The following is an 18,524-nucleotide window of genomic DNA, read 5'->3' as shown; positions in this document are numbered from 1 at the left end:
AGTCCCAATTGTTTGCACTATGAATGCCGCAGCAAGACGTGGGGTATCATCTAGTTTATATAATAAGGATCATAGTATAAGTCACGTACACACCAACCTGGCAAAACTAAATACATATTACACTTCCGTTGAATATGTATTACTCTATATTGGCATGCTGTCGAATAAATATTATTGTCAAGTGATAATATCGTGCAACAATCCATCTCAAATTAACGGGACAAACAATGGCGACAGTGGTAGTAGGTGACAGCGGTGGACTGAGCAGTCATCGATCTGTGTTCCGTTGAACTGATCAGTGGTAGCTGAGCGGCGCAGGCGTCTGATTCAGCGTCATTCCCTGGTAATGGATGTCTGATGCGTAGTGGTTGGCGTCGCGATGATGCGCCTCATCGGCGCGCATGGCAATGACGTCGTCCTTGAGCCTGGCGGCGGCGGGGAGGCGCCAGTAGTCGATGGCGATGGCCGGGGCAGGCGTGTTCTCGATCAAGCCGGTGTAACACCCCAGATGTAACTTTCCCTATTTGTACTCCAACTCTTGCCGTTTCCGGCGTTAAGTTATATTTATTCCCTCGGGTTCGGGTTTTGTCTCCGTGTTTTGTTGTCGTTGTCATGCATCTCATATCATGTCATCATGTGCATTGCATTTGCATACATGTTCGTCTCATGCATTCGAGCATTTTCCCCGTTGTCCGTTTTGCATTCCGGCGCTTCGTTCTCCTCCGGTGGTCATTTCTACCTTTCTTTCGTGTGTGGGGATTAAACATTTCCGGATTGGACCAAGACTTGCCAGGCGGCCTTGGATTACTACCGGTAGACCGCCTGTCAAGTTCCATATCATTTGGACTTCGTTCGATACTCCAACGGTTAACCGAGGGACCGAAAAGGCCTCATGTGTGTTGCAGCCCAACACCCCTCCAATTTGGCCCAAAACCCACCAAACTCTGCTCCATGTCCTAGAGCGTTCGATCATGATCGCGTGGCCGAAAACCGCACCTCATTTGGACTCTCCTAGCTCCCTCTATGCCTATATGTACACCCCCCCTCGAAAATTCGCGGATCCCCTCTCGAAACCCTAAAAAAAATCCCTCTCCGCCGCCGCCGGACGTGTCCGGACGAGCCAGACAACGTCCGGATCTCACCGCCGCCACCCAGCGCCTGCCACGTGTCCGCCTCCCACTGGCCGCCGCCGCCGCCCCACATCGCCGCGCCGCCAGCCCGCGAAGCCCGGGGCGGGCCCTCCCTGGCCCGCATCGCCCCGCCGCCGCCTACCGCCAACCGCCGCCCTCCTCTTCACGCCCGGCCGCCCGAGGCGCCGGAGCCGCTGCGCGTCGCTTGCCCCGGCTGGCCGCCGCCCGAGCCGCCGCAGGAGCCCGCCGCCTCGCTCCTAGCTCCGGCCGCCGCGGGGCCCTGCTCCGGCCGCCGCCGACCCCGCCGTCCGGCAGCCCCTCGCCGGCGCCGACTCCCTCCTCGCCGGAGCCCTGCATCCTCGCCGGAGAGCTTTGGTGAACAGTGCAGCGCCGCCGTCCTCGGTTTCCGTGCAAACCCTAGATCCAGATCTGGGGTATTTTTTTCTTTTTTCTTTTTCCACTAAGTCCTTAAATTTTCAGCCCATATGCTCCTGTTCGAGGCCCCGTAACTTTGCATCCGTAGCTCCGATTCATGCATATAGCATATCAAAATGTTCATCACGGAGAGTACAACATTTTATTCCATTGCATCATTTTCATTTGAGTTCATCTTGATGCCCGAAATGCTGTTAGAAGGAGGCTTCGTGAGTTAATTGTCAGATCTGCTAGTTCATCTTAGACTTTTGTCATTTTTGCCATGATTATTGTGTGCATGCTATGCCTGTGAGTCCTTCATATATTTTGTTAAGGATTTTGTCTTATTTCCATAGGTGCAACCCATGCATTTTTAGGATGTGTGTGGTGACTTGTGCAAGCTTGCAAAGTGAGGCATACGGTAAATCTGTTTTCAGGGACTTAGTAGTTTTCACTAAGTCTGGGATTATTTAGTTCATGATGCCATATGTTCTTGCTGTTTCCTAGTGATCCGCACCTCGTTTGAGGATGATCAGTAAAGGAGTTTTGTTAATATTGTTATGACCTATCCATCCATGTCTTTACTTTCAATTATGGAGCAACCTAGATTGAGTCAATCGAGCTCTATTTTTGCTTCGTGGTGAATCTGGGCAGATCGTCAACTCGTTTGCGATTTTGCCGATGTTATTGTAGTTGATCCGTGCATGCTATGCCATTGTTCTTGCCATGTCTAGCTTGTATTTTGTGTATTCTTTTTGGGTGTATGCTTGTCTTGCCATGACTTGCACCATGGTGAGTGCATCGAGCTCGTTTACATGCCTTCGTGAGTTATATTTCAGCATGTCTCAGTTTTCACTAAGTCTGAAAACTGATTGTGTTTTAGCTATGTTCGTGTGCCCGTTAGTATATTTTGTGAACCCTTTTGGCCCCAGGTCACTTTGGGTCTTTTGTTAAGCTTGTTGAGTAGCTCCATGCCATATTCTTACTTGTCTTAATCAGGTCATGTATCATGTTGTTTTGTTGCTCCGAAGAGGGCTTCGTGATCTGAAATTTCAGACAAGTGCTAATTTCACTAAGTCTGAGATCTGTTTAGCATTTGCGTTTTTGCAATGCTTGTGTTAACCTCATAATGGATGAATTGGACGTGGCTCAGTGCTAGTCTTTTGTTAAGCATCTTGTGTGCATCCCTGCCATGTATTTTGTTGTCATGTTTGGTGGCTGAAGCATGTTCATTTCATTGCATTTAGATGCCTACTTGCTGTAAATCGCAAACCGGTATCATTCTTAAAACGCTTGCCATTTCCAAACCGTAACTCCGATTCCGGCGATCTTTATATCGTTTTCAAGCGATTTCATCTCATCTTTCCAGTGGCACCCTTGGAATTCCAAGTTGAGGCCAGGTTCATGCATTTCCTGTTATATCTTGCATTTTGCATCCCGCATCGCACCCCGCATAGCATATCATCATTTCATCATATTGCTTGGTCAGCTCGGAAATCTCGACGGAAATCATCCCAAGTGATAACACGTTCACCTCTGGAGTCCTTGTACCGCTGGAACCATTCTGCAGCTTGATCTTTGAGTTGAAAGGAAGCGAACTTGACAAAGTCCTCAGGCCTGACGTTACTGCACTCGAAATGCTTGCATAGATCCACAAGCCAATCGTCAGCATCGGTTGCCTCAACACAATTGCTGAAAGTCTTTGGCCCGTTAGTAAGGAACTGCTTGGTATTGCACCTGGTTGATTGTATCCTTGTTGCTTGTTTGTCTTGTTGGGTAGAGCCGGGAGACGAGTTCGCTAACGAGGAGCCCGTTGAGTTTGCTTTTGAGGATCCAGTCAACTCTGACAACTGTGCAGGCAAGATGATCATACCCTCGAAATCACTACTATCTTTGCTATGCTAGTTTGCTCGCTCTTTTTCTATGCCATTGTTGCGATGCCTACCTTTTGCTTGTCAGCCTCCCAAATTGCCATGTCAACCTCTAACCCACCATGTCCTAGCAAACCGTTGATTGGCTATGTTACCGCTTTGCTCAGCCCACTCTTGCGATGCTAGTTGCTTGTGAAGATTGGAGCCGTTCCTTGTTGGAACATTTATTTACTTGTTGGGATATCATTATATTGCTATGTTATCTTAATGCATCTATATACTTGGTAAAGGGTGAAAGGCTCGGCCTCTCGCCTAGTGTTTTGTTCCACTCTTACCGCCCTAGTTTCCGTCATATCGGTGTTATGTTCCCGGATTTTGCGTTCCTTACGCGGTTGGGTTATAATGGGAACCCCTTGACTGTCCGCCTTGAATAAAACTCCTCCAGCAGTGCCCAACCTTGGTTTTACCATTTGCCACCTAGCCTTTCCCTTGGGTTTCGCGGACTCAAGGGTCATCTTATTTTAACCCCCCCCCCCGGGCTAGTGCTCCTCTGAGTGTTGGTCCAACCTAGAGCACCGTGCGGGGCCGTCCCTCGGCAACTTGGGTTATGTTGGCTCCCGTACGCTTAGCTTATCCGGTGTGCCCTGAGAACGAGATATGTGCAGCTCCTATCGGGATTTGTCGGCACAGCGGGTGGTGTTGCTGGACTTGTTTTACCATTGTCGGAGTTGTCTTGAATTACCGAGATACCGAGTCTGATCGGAACGTCTTGGGAGGAGGTCTATTCCTTCGTTGACCGTGAGAGCTTGTCATGGGCTAAGTTGGGACTCCCCTGCAGGGATTGAACTTTTGAAAGCCGTGCCCGCGGTTATGGGCAGATGGGAATTTGTTAATGTCCGGTTGTAGATAACTTGAACCTTATTTAATTAAAACGAATCAACTGAGTGTGTTACCGTGATGGCCTCTTCTCGGCGGAGTCCGAGAAGTGGACACGGTGTTGGAGTAATGTTTGTGCAGGTTGTTCCCTAGCTTCTCGCTCGTGCTTTGCCTCCTCTTCTCGCTCTCTTTTGCGAATAAGTTAGCCACCATACTTGCTAGTCGCTTGCTGCAGCTCCACTCATATTTTACCTTGCCATACCTATAAGCTTAAATAGTCTTGATCGCGAGGGTGCGAGATTGCTGAGTCCCTGTGGCTCACAGATTACTATTACACCAGATGCAGGTCCAGGTGATTCCGCTCCAGGTGACGAGTACGAGCTCAAGTGGGAGTTCGACGAAGACTCTCAACGATACTACGTTTCCTTTCCCGATGATCAGTAGTGGTGCCCAGTTGGGGGTGATTGGGACCGTTGTCGCATGTTGGGTTTTCTTCTATTTTGGCGACGTAGTCGGGCCATGAGTGTTTTGGATGATGTAATGTTATTTATGTACTTGATTGACGTGGCGAGTGTAAGCCAACTATGTTCTCCCCTTTATTATTCATATTACATGGGATGTTGTGAAGATTGCCTAACTTGCGACATATGCCTTCAATGCGATTATGTCTCTAAGTCGTGCCTCAACACGTGGGAGCTATAGTTGCATCGAGGGTGTTACAAGTTGGTATCAGAGCCAACCCTCGCGGTTACACGAATGGTTGCGGACAGGTGCGCGGTCATGTTGTTCATGACGTTTGTGACCCGTCGTGGCACCCGACATGGCACATGTACCGGACTGGATGCACAGATGTATGTGCCAAGAGGGAACGTTCCTGTGGCCCGACGAGGACGTCGGTTCCTCTGAGTGGGGGTGTATGTGATGGCCTGGCTTATTAGGGATGATAGACTACTCATATCAATAAGGAATTCCTTCTTTTCCGGGAGCCCATTCTGACAGAACTCCAAAGTTAAGCGTGCTCAGCTTGGAGTAGTGTCAGGATGGGTGACCAACCGGGAAGTTGCTTTCGGGTGCGCACGAGTGAGGATGAAGTGCGCAGAAAAGACTAGTATTGATCTGTGGGGCCAGTCTAGATCCCGCCAGGAGTAACGACCACCGGCGGGTGTGTCCGGGGCGTTACAAGTTGGTAATCAGAGCCTTCCCCGACCTTAGGAGCCCCATTGCTTGATCGTTTTTAGCGGCCGAGTTGTGTCTAGAAAAATGTTTTGAGTCTTTAGGAATTATATATCGGAGAGCTTAGGAATTCTTTTACTTCCCAGTCTCCTCATCGCTCTGGTAAGGCATCCTGACGTAGAGTTTTGACTCTTCTCTTCTCAAATTTCACTAAAAAAAATTTAGGATCACGCGAGTATCTTGGAATCGTTCCGATGGCTTATGATGAGAACATTGTCTTGGTGCCTCCTGTCAGGGGTTTAGTGGAAGTGTCCCGGGGAGTTGAGCTCTGAGGTGTTGTCATCATAATTTTATCGTTGCAATTCTGGAATACTTGAGATATTTTCGCCGACATCGAAAATCTCTTTTATGCAGTTCGTTGGTGAGATAACCTCGACGCCACCCAGTACTGGGGCGGGAGTTCGGGAGTATCGCCATAACTTGTATAACGGATGCTTTTCGAAGGTTGAGGTAGATGGTTTCCGAAGTTTTCTTGGTTATGTGTTGAAGGATGGATACAGCTGGATGTAGGATTTGCTAGTTTGGGTGAGATATTATGCTTCCCCTGTATCCCCAACACCTGATTGCATAACCGGAAAGGTTCGGGAGTTTCATAGGTGGGAATTCTAGTAGCTCTAGTTCTTCTTCCACGAATATTGGTTTGAGATTGGGATTTCTTACCGGTTATTCGTTCTTGATCCGTACCTTGTTGATTTACTTCTTCTACTTAATTCTACGTGGCTTCTCAATTTATGGATATGTGACCATTTCAAGAGGAATGCATTCGTTCATTTTGTTCGGATGTGAAGACTATATGTTGCAATTTTCATTCCGTTGGATTCAGCTTCAATATTTATCTGTCAATGTGCTAATGGTGGTCAACCTCTTCAGGATGGCTCCTCCAACACGCACGACTCCGAATCCTGATCCGCCACCACCTCCACCTCCTCCAGAGGCGTGGCAAGCTGTGATGGCCGCAACCAATGCAAACACACAGCTGATCATGCAAATTCTCCAAGAGCGCAATCAAGGCAGTCAAGGGAATCAAGGCAGCAATCAGAGTCACTTTGCTACACTCAACCAGTTCCTTGTTAACGGGCCAAAGACTTTCAGCAATTGTGTTGAGGCAACCGATGCTGACGATTGGCTTGTGGATCTGTGCAAGCATTTCGAGTGCAGTAACGTCAGGCCTGAGGACTTTGTCAAGTTCGCTTCCTTTCAACTCAAAGATCAAGCTGCAGAATGGTTCCAGCAGTACAAGGACTCCAGAGGTGGACGTGTTATCACTTGGGATGATTTCCGTCGAGATTTCCGAGCTCATCATATTCCGCAGAGTGTGGTTGAAAGCAAGCGTGAGGAATTCCGCAATCTGAAGCAAGGCTCTTTGTCTGTCTATGACTACAACAAGTTGTTCCAGAAGCTCGCCCGCTTTGCCAAGCAGGACGTGACTGATGAGAAGAGCATGATATACTAGTTCAGGGGTGGTCTCAGAGAAGATATTCAGCTCACTCTTGTTCTCTTTGAGCCCTTGAGGTACGATGAGTTCTACAACATGGCACTGAAGCAAGAGGCTGCTCAATTGAGGTGTGATGCTTCCAGGAAGCGAGTCAGAGATGTTACTCCTTCTTCCTCTACTCAAGTGGCCAAGCAGCAGAAGTTTTGGCTTCCTCCTCCTCCGTTCCGTCAGCCGTATCAGCAGAAGAACAAAGGTGGCAGTGGTTCTTCCCACCCACCCAACCCTGGCTTTCAGAACAAGACTTTGTCTCAAGCTCCAAGATCGAGTGCTCCATATCACCGTCCGCTTTCAGAGGTCACGTGCAACAAGTGCCAACAGAAGGGTCACTATGCCAACAAGTGTTTCAACCAGAGGCGTCCTCCTCCTACTCCTCCTGTCAGATCGACAAGTACAGCTGTGGTCAAGCATAACCCCAAGCATGCCAAGGTGAATTTGATGAATGCAGCTCAGGCAGAGGACTCGTCAGATGTGATCATGGGTAACTTTCCAGTTAACTCTTTTCCAGCAAAAGTTCTTTTTAACACTGGTGCATCGCATTGTTTCATGTCAAGATCATTTGTTTCCAAGCATGACTTCATTTCACAAATGTTGGGTAAACCTATGGGAGTGGTTTCTCCGGCTAAGTCTATGAGGGCTACTTCAATAGTTCCAGATGTTTCTATCATGATGGGTGATTTCAAGTTTCTGGCTTCTCCAATGGTTCTTGGTAACTCGGATATTGATCTTATTCTCGGGATGGATTGGCTTTCTAAGCACGAGGCTCAGCTTGATTATGCAGCCAGGCAGATTCAATTGACTCATTCGTCTGAGGATGTAATTTTCTTTGCCGCTCGTGATGATACCATTCGTTTGTTTTCTCTCAATGAGAAGGGTGAATTGGACGCCATCTCGCAAATTCCAGTTGTTTGCGAATATCAAGACGTCTTTCCAGAAGAGCTCCCAGGAATGCCTCCGCACCAGCCAGTTGAATTCGTTATTAAACTTGAGCCTGGCACGGAACCTGTGTGCAAACGTCCTTACAAGCTCGGACCTGAAGAGTTGAAGGAGCTGAAGAAGCAACTCGATGAGCAAGAAAGAATGGGTCTCATCCGGCCTAGTTCTTCTCCGTGGGGTTGTGGTGTTCTTTTTGTGAAGAAGAAGGATGGAACAGACCGACTTTGTGTTGATTACCGTCCAGTGAACAAGAAGACCATCAAGAACAAATACCCTCTTCCCAACATCAATGAGCTGTTCGAACAACTCAAAGGTGCCCAAGTATTCTCCAAGCTTGATCTCCGTATGGGTTATCACCAGATTCGCATTCGTGAAGAAGATATTCCCAAGACAGCATTCAGAACAAGCTTTGGTTCATATGAATACACTGTCATGTCTTTTGGCCTCGCCAACGCTCCTCCGACGTTCTCTCGCATGATGAACTTCATCTTCAACGCTTACACCAATGACTTCATTTTGGTCTATCTCGACGACATTCTGGTTTTCTCCAAGAACAAGGAAGATCATGCCAAGCACTTGCGTTTGGTTCTTGATAAGCTCAGAGAACATCAGTTCTACGCCAAGTTCTCCAAGTGTGAATTTTGGCTTGATGAGGTTCTTTTTCTTGGTCATATCATCTCTGCCAAGGGCATTGCCGTGAATCCTGAGAAGGTGTCTGCAATTGTGAATTGGGAACCTCCTCAGAACGTGAAGCAACTCCGTAGTTTTCTCGGTCTCGCAAATTATTGCCGAAGATTCGTTGAAAACTTTTCTAAGATCGCAAAGCCTCTCTCTAATCTTCTTCAGAAGCACGTCAAGTACGTTTGGTCTCCGGAGTGTGATATTGCTTTCAACACTTTGAAAGAGAAGTTGAACACTGCTCCAGTTTTGACTCCGCCTTATTAATCCAAGCCGTACGAGGTCGCCTCTCTCTAAGGTCTTGGCGCAGTTTTGATGCAAGAGAAGAAAGTTGTTGCTTATGCCTCTCGCCAGTTGAAGCCTAATGAGAAGAACTACCCCACTCATGATCTCGAGTTGGCGGCAGTTGTGCATGCTCTGTTGACTTGGAGACATCTTCTATTGGGAAGAAAAGTGGACATTTTCACTGATCACAAGAGTCTCAAGTACATCTTCACTCAGCCTAATCTCAACCTCAGGCAAACTCGATGGGTCGAAATGATTCAAGAGTATAATCCGAGTATCGAGTATACTCCAGGCAAGGCCAATGTGATTGTTGACGCTTTGAGCAGAAAGGCTTACTGCAACAGTCTGATTCTTAAGCCTTATCAACCCGAGCTTTGTGAAGCTTTCTGCAAACTTAATCTGCAAGTTGTTCCTCAAGGTTTCCTCACCAACCTTCAAGTCTCTCCTACCTTAGAAGACCAGATTCGCCAAGCCCAGCTTCTTGATGCTATGGTGAGAAAGGTGAAGATTGGGATTGCCAAGAGTCAGTCCAAGTACAAGTGCTACCGCCTTGATGACAAGGACACTCTCTTCTTCGAGGATCGTATTGTTGTACCCAAAGGTGACCTCCGTCAAGTGATCATGAATGAGGCTCACAATTCTCTCCGCTCCATCCACCCTAGGAGCACGAAGATGTATCAGGACCTTAAGCAAGCTTATTGGTGTACTCGAATGAAGCGCGAGATCGCTCAATTCGTGAGTGAATGTGATGTCTGCAGAAGAGTGAAGGCAGAACACCAAAGGCCAGCAGGTCTCCTCCAACCTCTTGCCATTCCAGAATGGAAGTTTGACCACATTGAAACGGACTTCATGACTGGGTTTCCAAAGTCCAAGCGTGGCAATGATGCTATATTCGTTGTCATCGATAAACTCACCAAAGTGGCTCACTTTCTGCCTATCAAAGAGTCGATCACTGCAGCTCAATTGGCGGAACTCTATACCTCTCGTATTGTCTCTCTGCACGGTATTCCTCAAGTGATATCTTCAGACCGTGGCAGCATCTTTACCTCCAAGTTTTGGGATTCTTTTCAGAAGGCCATGGGCACTAACATCCGCTTCAGCACAGCTTTCCATCCTCAAACAAGCGGTGAAGTCGAGCGTGTCAACCAGATTCTTGAAGATATGCACAGGGCTTGTATGATCTCCTTCGGCTTGAAGTGGGAGGATTGTCTTCCTTATCTTGAATTCTCCTATAACAACAGTTTTCAAGCAAGTTCGGGCAAGGCCCCTTTTGAAATTCTGTATGGCAGGAAGTGCCGTACCCCTCTCAACTGGTCTGAAACCGGTGAACGTCAGCTTTTGGGTAATGACTTAATCACAGAAGCAGAAGAAACGTGCAAAGTCATTCGTGATAACCTCAAAGCAGCCCAATCCCGCCAGAAGAGCTACTACGATAGTAAGCACCGTGATTTGGCTTTCGAGATCGGAGATCATGTTTACCTCCGTGTCTATCCTATGAAAGGTACTCGTCGCTTCGGTATCAAAGGGAAGCTTGCCCCTAGATACGTGGGACCTTTCAAGATTGTCAGCAAGAGAGGCGACCTCGCCAATTAACTCGAGCTTCCTTCAAACTTTGCAAATGTTCATGACGTGTTCCATGTCTCTCAGCTTTGAAAGTGCTTCAAGACTCCTGACCGCACCGTCAACTTCGAGGACATTGAGCTCCAAGAAGATCTCTCTTATCGTGATCACCCAGTTGCTATTCTTGAAGAGACTGAACGCAAGACTCGCAACAAGTCAATCAAATTTCTCAAAGTCAAGTGGTCACACCATTCCGACCGTGAAGCTACCTGGGAACGCGAGGATGACCTCCGTTCTGAGTACCCGGCATTCTTTCAGTCCTAGATCTCGGGACGAGATCTTTTCGTAGTGGTGGAGTGTTGTAACACCCCGGATGTAACTTTCCCTATTTGTACTCCAACTCTTGCCGTTTCCGGCGTTAAGTTATATTTATTCCCTCGGGTTCGGGTTTTGTCTCCGTGTTTTGTTGTCGTTGTCATGCATCTCATATCATGTCATCATGTGCATTGCATTTGCATACATGTTCGTCTCATGCATTCGAGCATTTTCCTCGTTGTCCGTTTTGCATTCCGGCGCTTCGTTCTCCTCCGGTGGTCATTTCTACCTTTCTTTCGTGTGTGGGGATTAAACATTTCCAGATTGGACCGAGACTTGCCAAGCGGCCTTGGTTTACTACCGGTAGACCGCCTGTCAAGTTTCGTATCATTTGGACTTCATTTGATACTCCAACGGTTAACCGAGGGACTGAAAAGGAATCGTGTCTGTTGCAGCCCAACACCCCTCCAATTTGGCCCAAAACCCACCAAACTCTGCTCCATGTCCTAGAGCGTTCGATAACGATCGCGTGGCCGAAAACCGCACCTCATTTGGACTCTCCTAGCTCCCTCTATGCCTATATATACACCCCTCTCGAAAATTCGCGGATCCCCTCTCGAAACCCTAAAAAAAATCCCTCTCCGCCGCCGCCGGACGTGTCCGGACGAGCCGGACAACGTCCGGATCTCACCGCCGCCACCCAGCGCCCGCCACGTGTCCGCCTCCCACTGGCCGCCGCCGCCGCCCCACATCGCCGTGCCACCAGCCCGCGAAGCCCGGGTCGGGCCCTCCCCGGCCCGCATCGCCCCGCCGCCACCTACCGCCAGCCGCCGCCCTCTTCTTTGCGCCCGGCCGCCCGAGGCGCCGGAGCTGCCGCGCGCCGCTTGCCCCGGCTGGCCGCCGCCCGAGCCGCCGCAGGAGCCCGCCGCCCGAGCCGCCGCAGGAGCCCGCCGCCTCATTCCTAGCTCCGGCCGCTGCGGGGCCCTGCTCCGGCCACCGCCGACCCCGCCGTCCGGCAGCCCCTCGCCGGCGCCGACTCCCTCCTCGCCGGAGCCCTGCATCCTCGCCGGAGAGCTTTGGTGAACAGTGCAGCGCCGCCGTCCTCGGTTTCCGTGCAAACCCTAGATCCAGATCTGGGGTAGTTTTTTTCTTTTTTCTTTTTCCACTAAGTCCTTAAATTTTCAGCCCATATGCTCCTGTTCGAGGCCCCGTAACTTTGCATCCGTAGCTCCGATTCATGCATATAGCATATCAACATGTTCATCTCAGAGAGTACATCATTTTATTCCATTGCATCATTTTCATTTGAGTTCATCTTGATGCCCGAAATGTTGTTAGAAGGAGGCTTCGTGAGTTAATTGTCAGATTTGCTAGTTCATCTTAGACTTTTGTCATTTTTGCCATGATTATTGTGTGCATGCTATGCCTGTGAGTCCTTCATATGTTTTGTTAAGAATTTTGTCTTATTTCCAGAGGTGCAACCCATGCATTTTTAGGATGTGTGTGGTGACTTGTGCAAACTTGCAAAGTGAGGCACCCGGTAAATCTGTTTTCAGGGACTTAGTAGTTTTCACTAAGTCTGGGATTATTTAGTTCATGATGCCATATGTTCTTGATGTTTCCTAGTGATCCGCGCCTCATTTGAGGATGATCAGTAAAGGAGTTTTGTTAATCTTCTTATGCTTTATCCATCCATTTCTTTACTTGCAATTATGGAGCACCCTAGCTTGAGTCAATCGAGCTCTATTTTTGCTTCGTGGTGAATCTGGGCAGATCGTCAACTCGTTTGCGATTTTGCCGATGTTATTGTAGTTGATCCGTGCATGCTATGCCATTGTTCTTGCCATTTCTAGCTTGTATTTTGTGTCTTATTTTTGGGTGTATGCTTGTCTTTCCATGACTTGCACCGTGGTGAGTGCATCGAGCTCGTTTACATGCCTTCGTGAGTTATATTTCAGCATGTCTCAGTTTTCACTAAGTCTGAAAACTGATTTGTGTTTTAGCTATGTTCGTGTGCCCGTTAGTATATTTTGTGAACCCTTTTGGCCGCACGTCACTTTGGGTCTTTTGTTAAGCTTTTTGAGTAGCTCCATGCCATGTTCTTACTTGTCTTAATCAGGTCATGTATCATGTTGTTTTGTTGCTCCGAAGAGGGCTTCGTGATCTGAAATTTCAGACAAGTGCTAATTTCACTAAGTCTGAGATCTGTTTAGCATTTGCGTTTTTGCCATGCTTGTGTGAACCTCATAATGGATGAATTAGACGTGGCTCAGTGCTAGTCTTTTGTTAAGCATCTTGTGTGCATCCCTGCCATGTATTTTGTTGTCATGTTTGGTGGCTGAAGCATGTTCATTTCATTGCACTTAGATGCCTACTTGCTATAAATCGCACACCGGTATCATTCTTAAAATGCTTGCCATTTCCAAACCGTAACTCCGATTCCGGCGATCTTTATATCGTTTTCAAGCGATTTCATCTCATCTTTCCAGTGGCACCCTTGGAATTCCAAGTTAAGGCCAGGTTCATGCATTTGCTGTCATATCTTGCATTTTGCATCCCGCATCGCATCCCGCATAGCATATCATCATTTCATCATATTGCTTGGTCAGCTCGGAAATCTCGACGGAAATCATCCAAAGTGATAACACGTCCACCTCTGGAGTCCTTGTACTGCTGGAACCATTCTGCAGCTTGATCTTTGAGTTGGAATGAAGCAAACTTGACAAAGTCCTCAAGCCTGACGTTACTGCACTCGAAATGCTTGCACAGATCCACAAGCCAATCGTCAGCATCGGTTGCCTCAACACAATTGCTAAAAGTCTTTGGCCCGTTAGCAAGGAACTGCTTGGTCTTGCACGTGGTTGATTGTATCCTTGTTGCTTGTTTGTCTTGTTAGGTAGAGCCGGGAGACGAGTTCGCTAACGAGGAGCCCGTTGAGTTTGCTTTTGTGGATCCAGTCAACTCTGACAACTGTGCAGGCAAGATGATCATACCCTCGAAATCACTACTATCTTTGCTATGCTAGTTTGCTCGCTCTTTTGTTATGCCATTGCTTCGATGCCTACCTTTTGCTTGTCAGCCTCCCAAATTGCCATGTCAACCTCTAACCCACCATGTCCTAACAAACCGTTGATTGGCTATGTTACCGCTTTGCTCAGCCCCCTCTTATAGCGTTGCTAGTTGCAGGTGAAGACTGGAGCCATTCCTTGTTGGAACATTTATTTACTTGTTGGGATATCATTATATTGCTATGTTATCTTAATGCATCTATATACTTGGTAAAGGGTGAAAGGCTCGGCCTCTCGCCTAGTGTTTTGTTCCACTCTTGCCGCCCTAGTTTTCGTAATATCGGTGTTATGTGCCCGGATTTTGCGTTCCTTACGCGGTTGGGTTATAATGGGAACCCCTTGACTGTCCGCCTTGAATAAAACTCCTCCAGCAGTGCCCAACCTTAGTTTTACCATTTGCCACATAGCCTTTCCCTTGGGTTTCGCGGACTCAAGGGTCATCTTATTTTAACCCCCCCCCCCGGGCCAGTGCTCCTCTAAGTGTTGGTCCAACCTAGAGCACCGTGCGGGGCCGTCCCTCGGCAACTTGGGTTACGTTGGCTCCTGTACGCTTAGCTTATCCGGTGTGCCCTGAGAACGAGATATGTGCAGCTCCTATCGGGATTTGTCGGCACAGCGGGTGGTGTTGCTGGACTTGTTTTACCATTGTCGGAGTTTTCTTGAATTACCGAGATACCGAGTCTGATCGGAACGTCTTGGGAGGAGGTCTATTCCTTCGTTGACCGTGAGAGCTTGTCATGGGCTAAGTTGGGACTCCCCTGCAGGGATTGAACTTTTGAAAGCCGTGCCCGCGGTTATGGGCAGATGGGAATTTGTTAATGTCCGGTTGTAGATAACTTGAACCTTATTTAATTAAAACGAATCAACTGAGTGTGTTACCGTGATGGCCTCTTCTCGGCGGAGTCCGGGAAGTGGACACGGTGTTGGAGTAATGTTTGCGCAGGTTGTTCCCTAGCTTCTCGCTCGTGCTTTGCCTCCTCTTCTCGCTCTCTTTTGCGAATAAGTTAGCCACCATACTTGCTAGTCGCTTGCTGCAGCTCCACTCATATTTTACCTTGCCATACCTATAAGCTTAAATAGTCTTGATCGCGAGGGTGCGAGATTGCTGAGTCCCTGTGGCTCACAGATTACTATTACACCAGATGCAGGTCCAGGTGATTCCGCTCCAGGTGACGAGTACGAGCTCAAGTGGGAGTTTGACGAAGACTCTCAACGATACTACGTTTCCTTTCCCGATGATCAGTAGTGGTGCTCAGTTGGGGGTGATTGGGACCGTTGTCGCATGTTGGGTTTTCTTCTATTTTGGCGCCGTAGTCGGGCCATGAGTGTTTTGGATGATGTAATGTTATTTATGTACTTGATTGATGTGGCGAGTGTAAGCCAACTATGTTCTCCCCTTTATTATTCATATTACATGGGATGTTGTGAAGATTGCCTAACTTGCGACATATGCCTTCAATGCGATTATGTCTCTAAGTCGTGCCTCGACACGTGGGAGCTATAGTCGCATCGAGGGTGTTACAGCCGGCCTCGAGGTCCTTGAGGTACTCGGTGTAGGAGTGTACGGCCTCCTCCTCGAGGTAGCCGACGAAGCGGTGCGCGAACTTGGGGGAGACGAGGTACCCGACGAAGTAGGCGTTGAAAAAGACACCCTGGGTGGCGAGCACGAGCGCGCGCTCGCACCACAAGGGCTGCGTCACCTCCACGAAGGTCATGAGATGCATGCGCTCGTTCTGGGCCTCCTCCATGAGCGCGCGGATCCAGCCGCCGTTGTGCTCGAAGCGGCGGAGCGAGCGCAGGTGCAGCAGCATGCCGCCCACCATGGGTGGCACCGCCGCGACCGTCTCCAGCAGCAGTGCGTGGCTGGCGTGCCGGCGCTGGAAGAAGAGGTCGCTGCCCGCGCACAGCGTCCGCACGATGAGTTACGCCACCTTGTCCACCATCGCCCTCGGCTCGTGGTGCTTGGCCACGTCCATGGACGTGTCCGACCGATACGTGTCCCACAGCCTGAAGGAGAACCACGACCACTCCGTGCCGTCGTCCTCGACGAGCTTCCGCGGCTTGATGCCCCAGTAGCTCGGCACGGCCTTCTTGTTCTGCTCCGGCGTTGTTGTGCCCTGGGGCTTTCCAGTGGCTTCTTCTTGTTTGGCATGCGGGCCTGCGGCAGTGCTGGCTATCCGCGCGGGGAAGATCCTCGCGGTGGCGGGCATGATGCCCCTCGCGCTCGCGGCGAGTCTGGACGCCGGCTCGGTGGTGACGAAGAGGCGGGGGCCCAGGTGGCGCAGTAGCGTGGCTCCAGCCATCCGTGAGCTCATGATGGATGCTGTTGAACAACTAATAAACTGGTCGAAAAGCTTTGGGGGTATTTATGTTGGGACCGGATCGAATGGGAGGTCTTGGTGGCTGGGAAGTGATTTCTGTTGGTGTTGATCTGGTAAACTGACTGATGACAGGAAATGTCCTGCTGGAGATGGTTTTATAGGGGAACTCTTGTGTCGGGAACGTCTCGTGAAGGAAATATGTCCTAGAGGCAATAATAAAGTTATTATTTATTTCCTTATATCATGATAAATGTTTATTATTCATGCTAGAATTGTATTAACCGGAAACATAATACATGTGTGAATACATAGACAAACAGAGTGTCACTAGTATGCCTCTACTTGACTAGCTCGTTAATCGAAGATGGTTATGTTTCCTAACCATAAACAAAAGAGTTGTTATTTGATTAACGGGATCACATCATTAGAAGAATGATGTGATTGACATGACCCATTCCATTAGCTTAGCACCCGATCGTTTAGTTCGTTGCTATTGCTTTCTTCATGACTTATACATGTTCCTATGACTATGAGATTATGCAACTCCCGTTTGCCGGAGGAACACTTTGTGTGTTACCAAACGTCACAACGTAACTAGGTGATTATAAAGGAGCTCTACAGGTGTCTCCAAAGGTACATGTTGGGTTGGCGTATTTCGAGATTAGGATTTGTCACTCCGATTGTCGGAGAGGTATCTCTGGGCCCTCTCGGTAATGCACATCACCTAAGCCTTGCAAGCATTGCAACTAATGAGTTAGTTGTAGGATGATGTATTACGAAACGAGTAAAGAGACTTGCCGGTAACGAGATTGAACTAGGTATTGAGATATCGACGATCGAATCTCGGGCAAGTAACATACCGATGACAAAGGGAACAACGTATGTTGTTATGCGGTCTGACTGATAAAGATCTTCGTAGAATATGTGGGAGCCAATATGAGCATCCAGGTTCCGCTATTGGTTATTGACCGGAGACATGTCTCGGTCATGTCTACATTGTTCTCGAACCCGTAGGGTCCGCACGCTTAAGGTTTCGATGACAGTTATATTATGAGTTTATGAGTTTTGATGTACCGAAGGAGTTCGGAGTCCCAGATGAGATCGGGGACATGACGAGGAGTCTCGAAATGGTCGAGATGTAAAGATCGATATATTGGATGACTATATTCGGATATTGAAAAGGTTCCGAGTGATTCGGGTATTTTTTGGAGTACCGGAGAGTTACGGGAATACGTATTGGGCCTTATTGGGCCATACGGGAAAGAAGGAAAAGGGCCTCAAGGGTGGCCGCACCCCTCCCCTTAGTCTGGTCCGAATTGGACTAGGGAAGGGGGGCGCCCCCTTCCTTCCTTCTCCTTTTCCCTTCCTCTTTTCCTATTCCATATGGGAGGTGGAATCCTACTAGGACGAGGGAGTCCTAGTAGGACTCCACACCTGGAGCGCCTCTCCTAGGGCCGGCCTCCCCCCCTTGCTCCTTTATATACGGGGGCAGGGGGGCACCTCTAGACACACAAGTTGATCTTCGTGATCGTTCTCTTAGCCGTGTGCGGTGCCCCCCTCCACCATAATCCTCGATAATATTGTAGCGGTGCTTAGCCGAAGCCCTGCGACGGTAGAACATCAAGATCGTCACCACGCCGTCGTGCTGACGGAACTCTTCCCCGACACTTTGCTGGATCGGAGTCCAGGTATCGTCATCGAGCTGAACGTGTGCTAGAACTCGGAGGTGCCGTAGTTTCGGTGCTTGATCGGTCAGGCCGTGAAGACGTACGACTACATCAACCGCGTTGTCATAACGCTTCCGCTGTCGGTCTACGAGGGTATGTAGGCAACACTCTCCCCTCTTGTTGCTATGCATCACCATGATCTTGCGTGTGCGTAGGAAATTTTTGAAATTACTACGTTCCCCAACATCTCGGCCCGCACGGCAGGGCACGGTGCTTCCCGGAAATGTCAGGCCAACTCCACGGCGCGACCCTATCCTATCCGCGCGCGTCTTTTTGAGGTAAAACGAATGAACCAGACGGTTCAGCGCGTGGGCGCAAACGAACTTTTGTCCATTTTTTGTCCACTTCCGACTCATCCCGGCCCAAGTTTGCGCCGCTTTTGAGGTGAAACGGACAGCACGCGGATGCGCGGGCCGTCTGCGCGTGTCCTCCCCTGGCCCACCTGTCGATGGCACAGGGGCGCCTTTTTCTATCTGCCCCCTCCCTCTCTTCGGATGCACGCCCTCCATTCTTCTCCACTCTTCCCTGCTCTTCCCTCGCCGCCGCCGCCATCCACTGTTGCCATTGTAGCTGTGCAGCTCGGACGCGCACTCGCCCAGCCCCTTCCTCTCGGCGCCC

The 18,524-nt window shown here is 49.1% G+C and overlaps 1 pseudogene; it reads right to left on the bottom strand.

The window, feature by feature from the left end:
• Positions 1–295: 295 nt before the first annotated feature.
• Positions 296–16,173, bottom strand: LOC125554118 (ubiquinol oxidase 1b, mitochondrial-like; annotated as a pseudogene).
• Between the last annotated feature and the right edge of the window lie 2,351 nt (positions 16,174–18,524).

Source organism: Triticum urartu, chromosome 4A (assembly GCF_056163025.1).
Source record: "Triticum urartu cultivar PI428250 chromosome 4A, HENAU_Tu73, whole genome shotgun sequence".
Taxonomy (NCBI): Eukaryota; Viridiplantae; Streptophyta; class Magnoliopsida; order Poales; family Poaceae; genus Triticum; species Triticum urartu.
The sequence above is the reverse complement of the archived record's forward strand: the minus strand, read 5'-3'. Positions and strand labels throughout refer to the sequence as shown.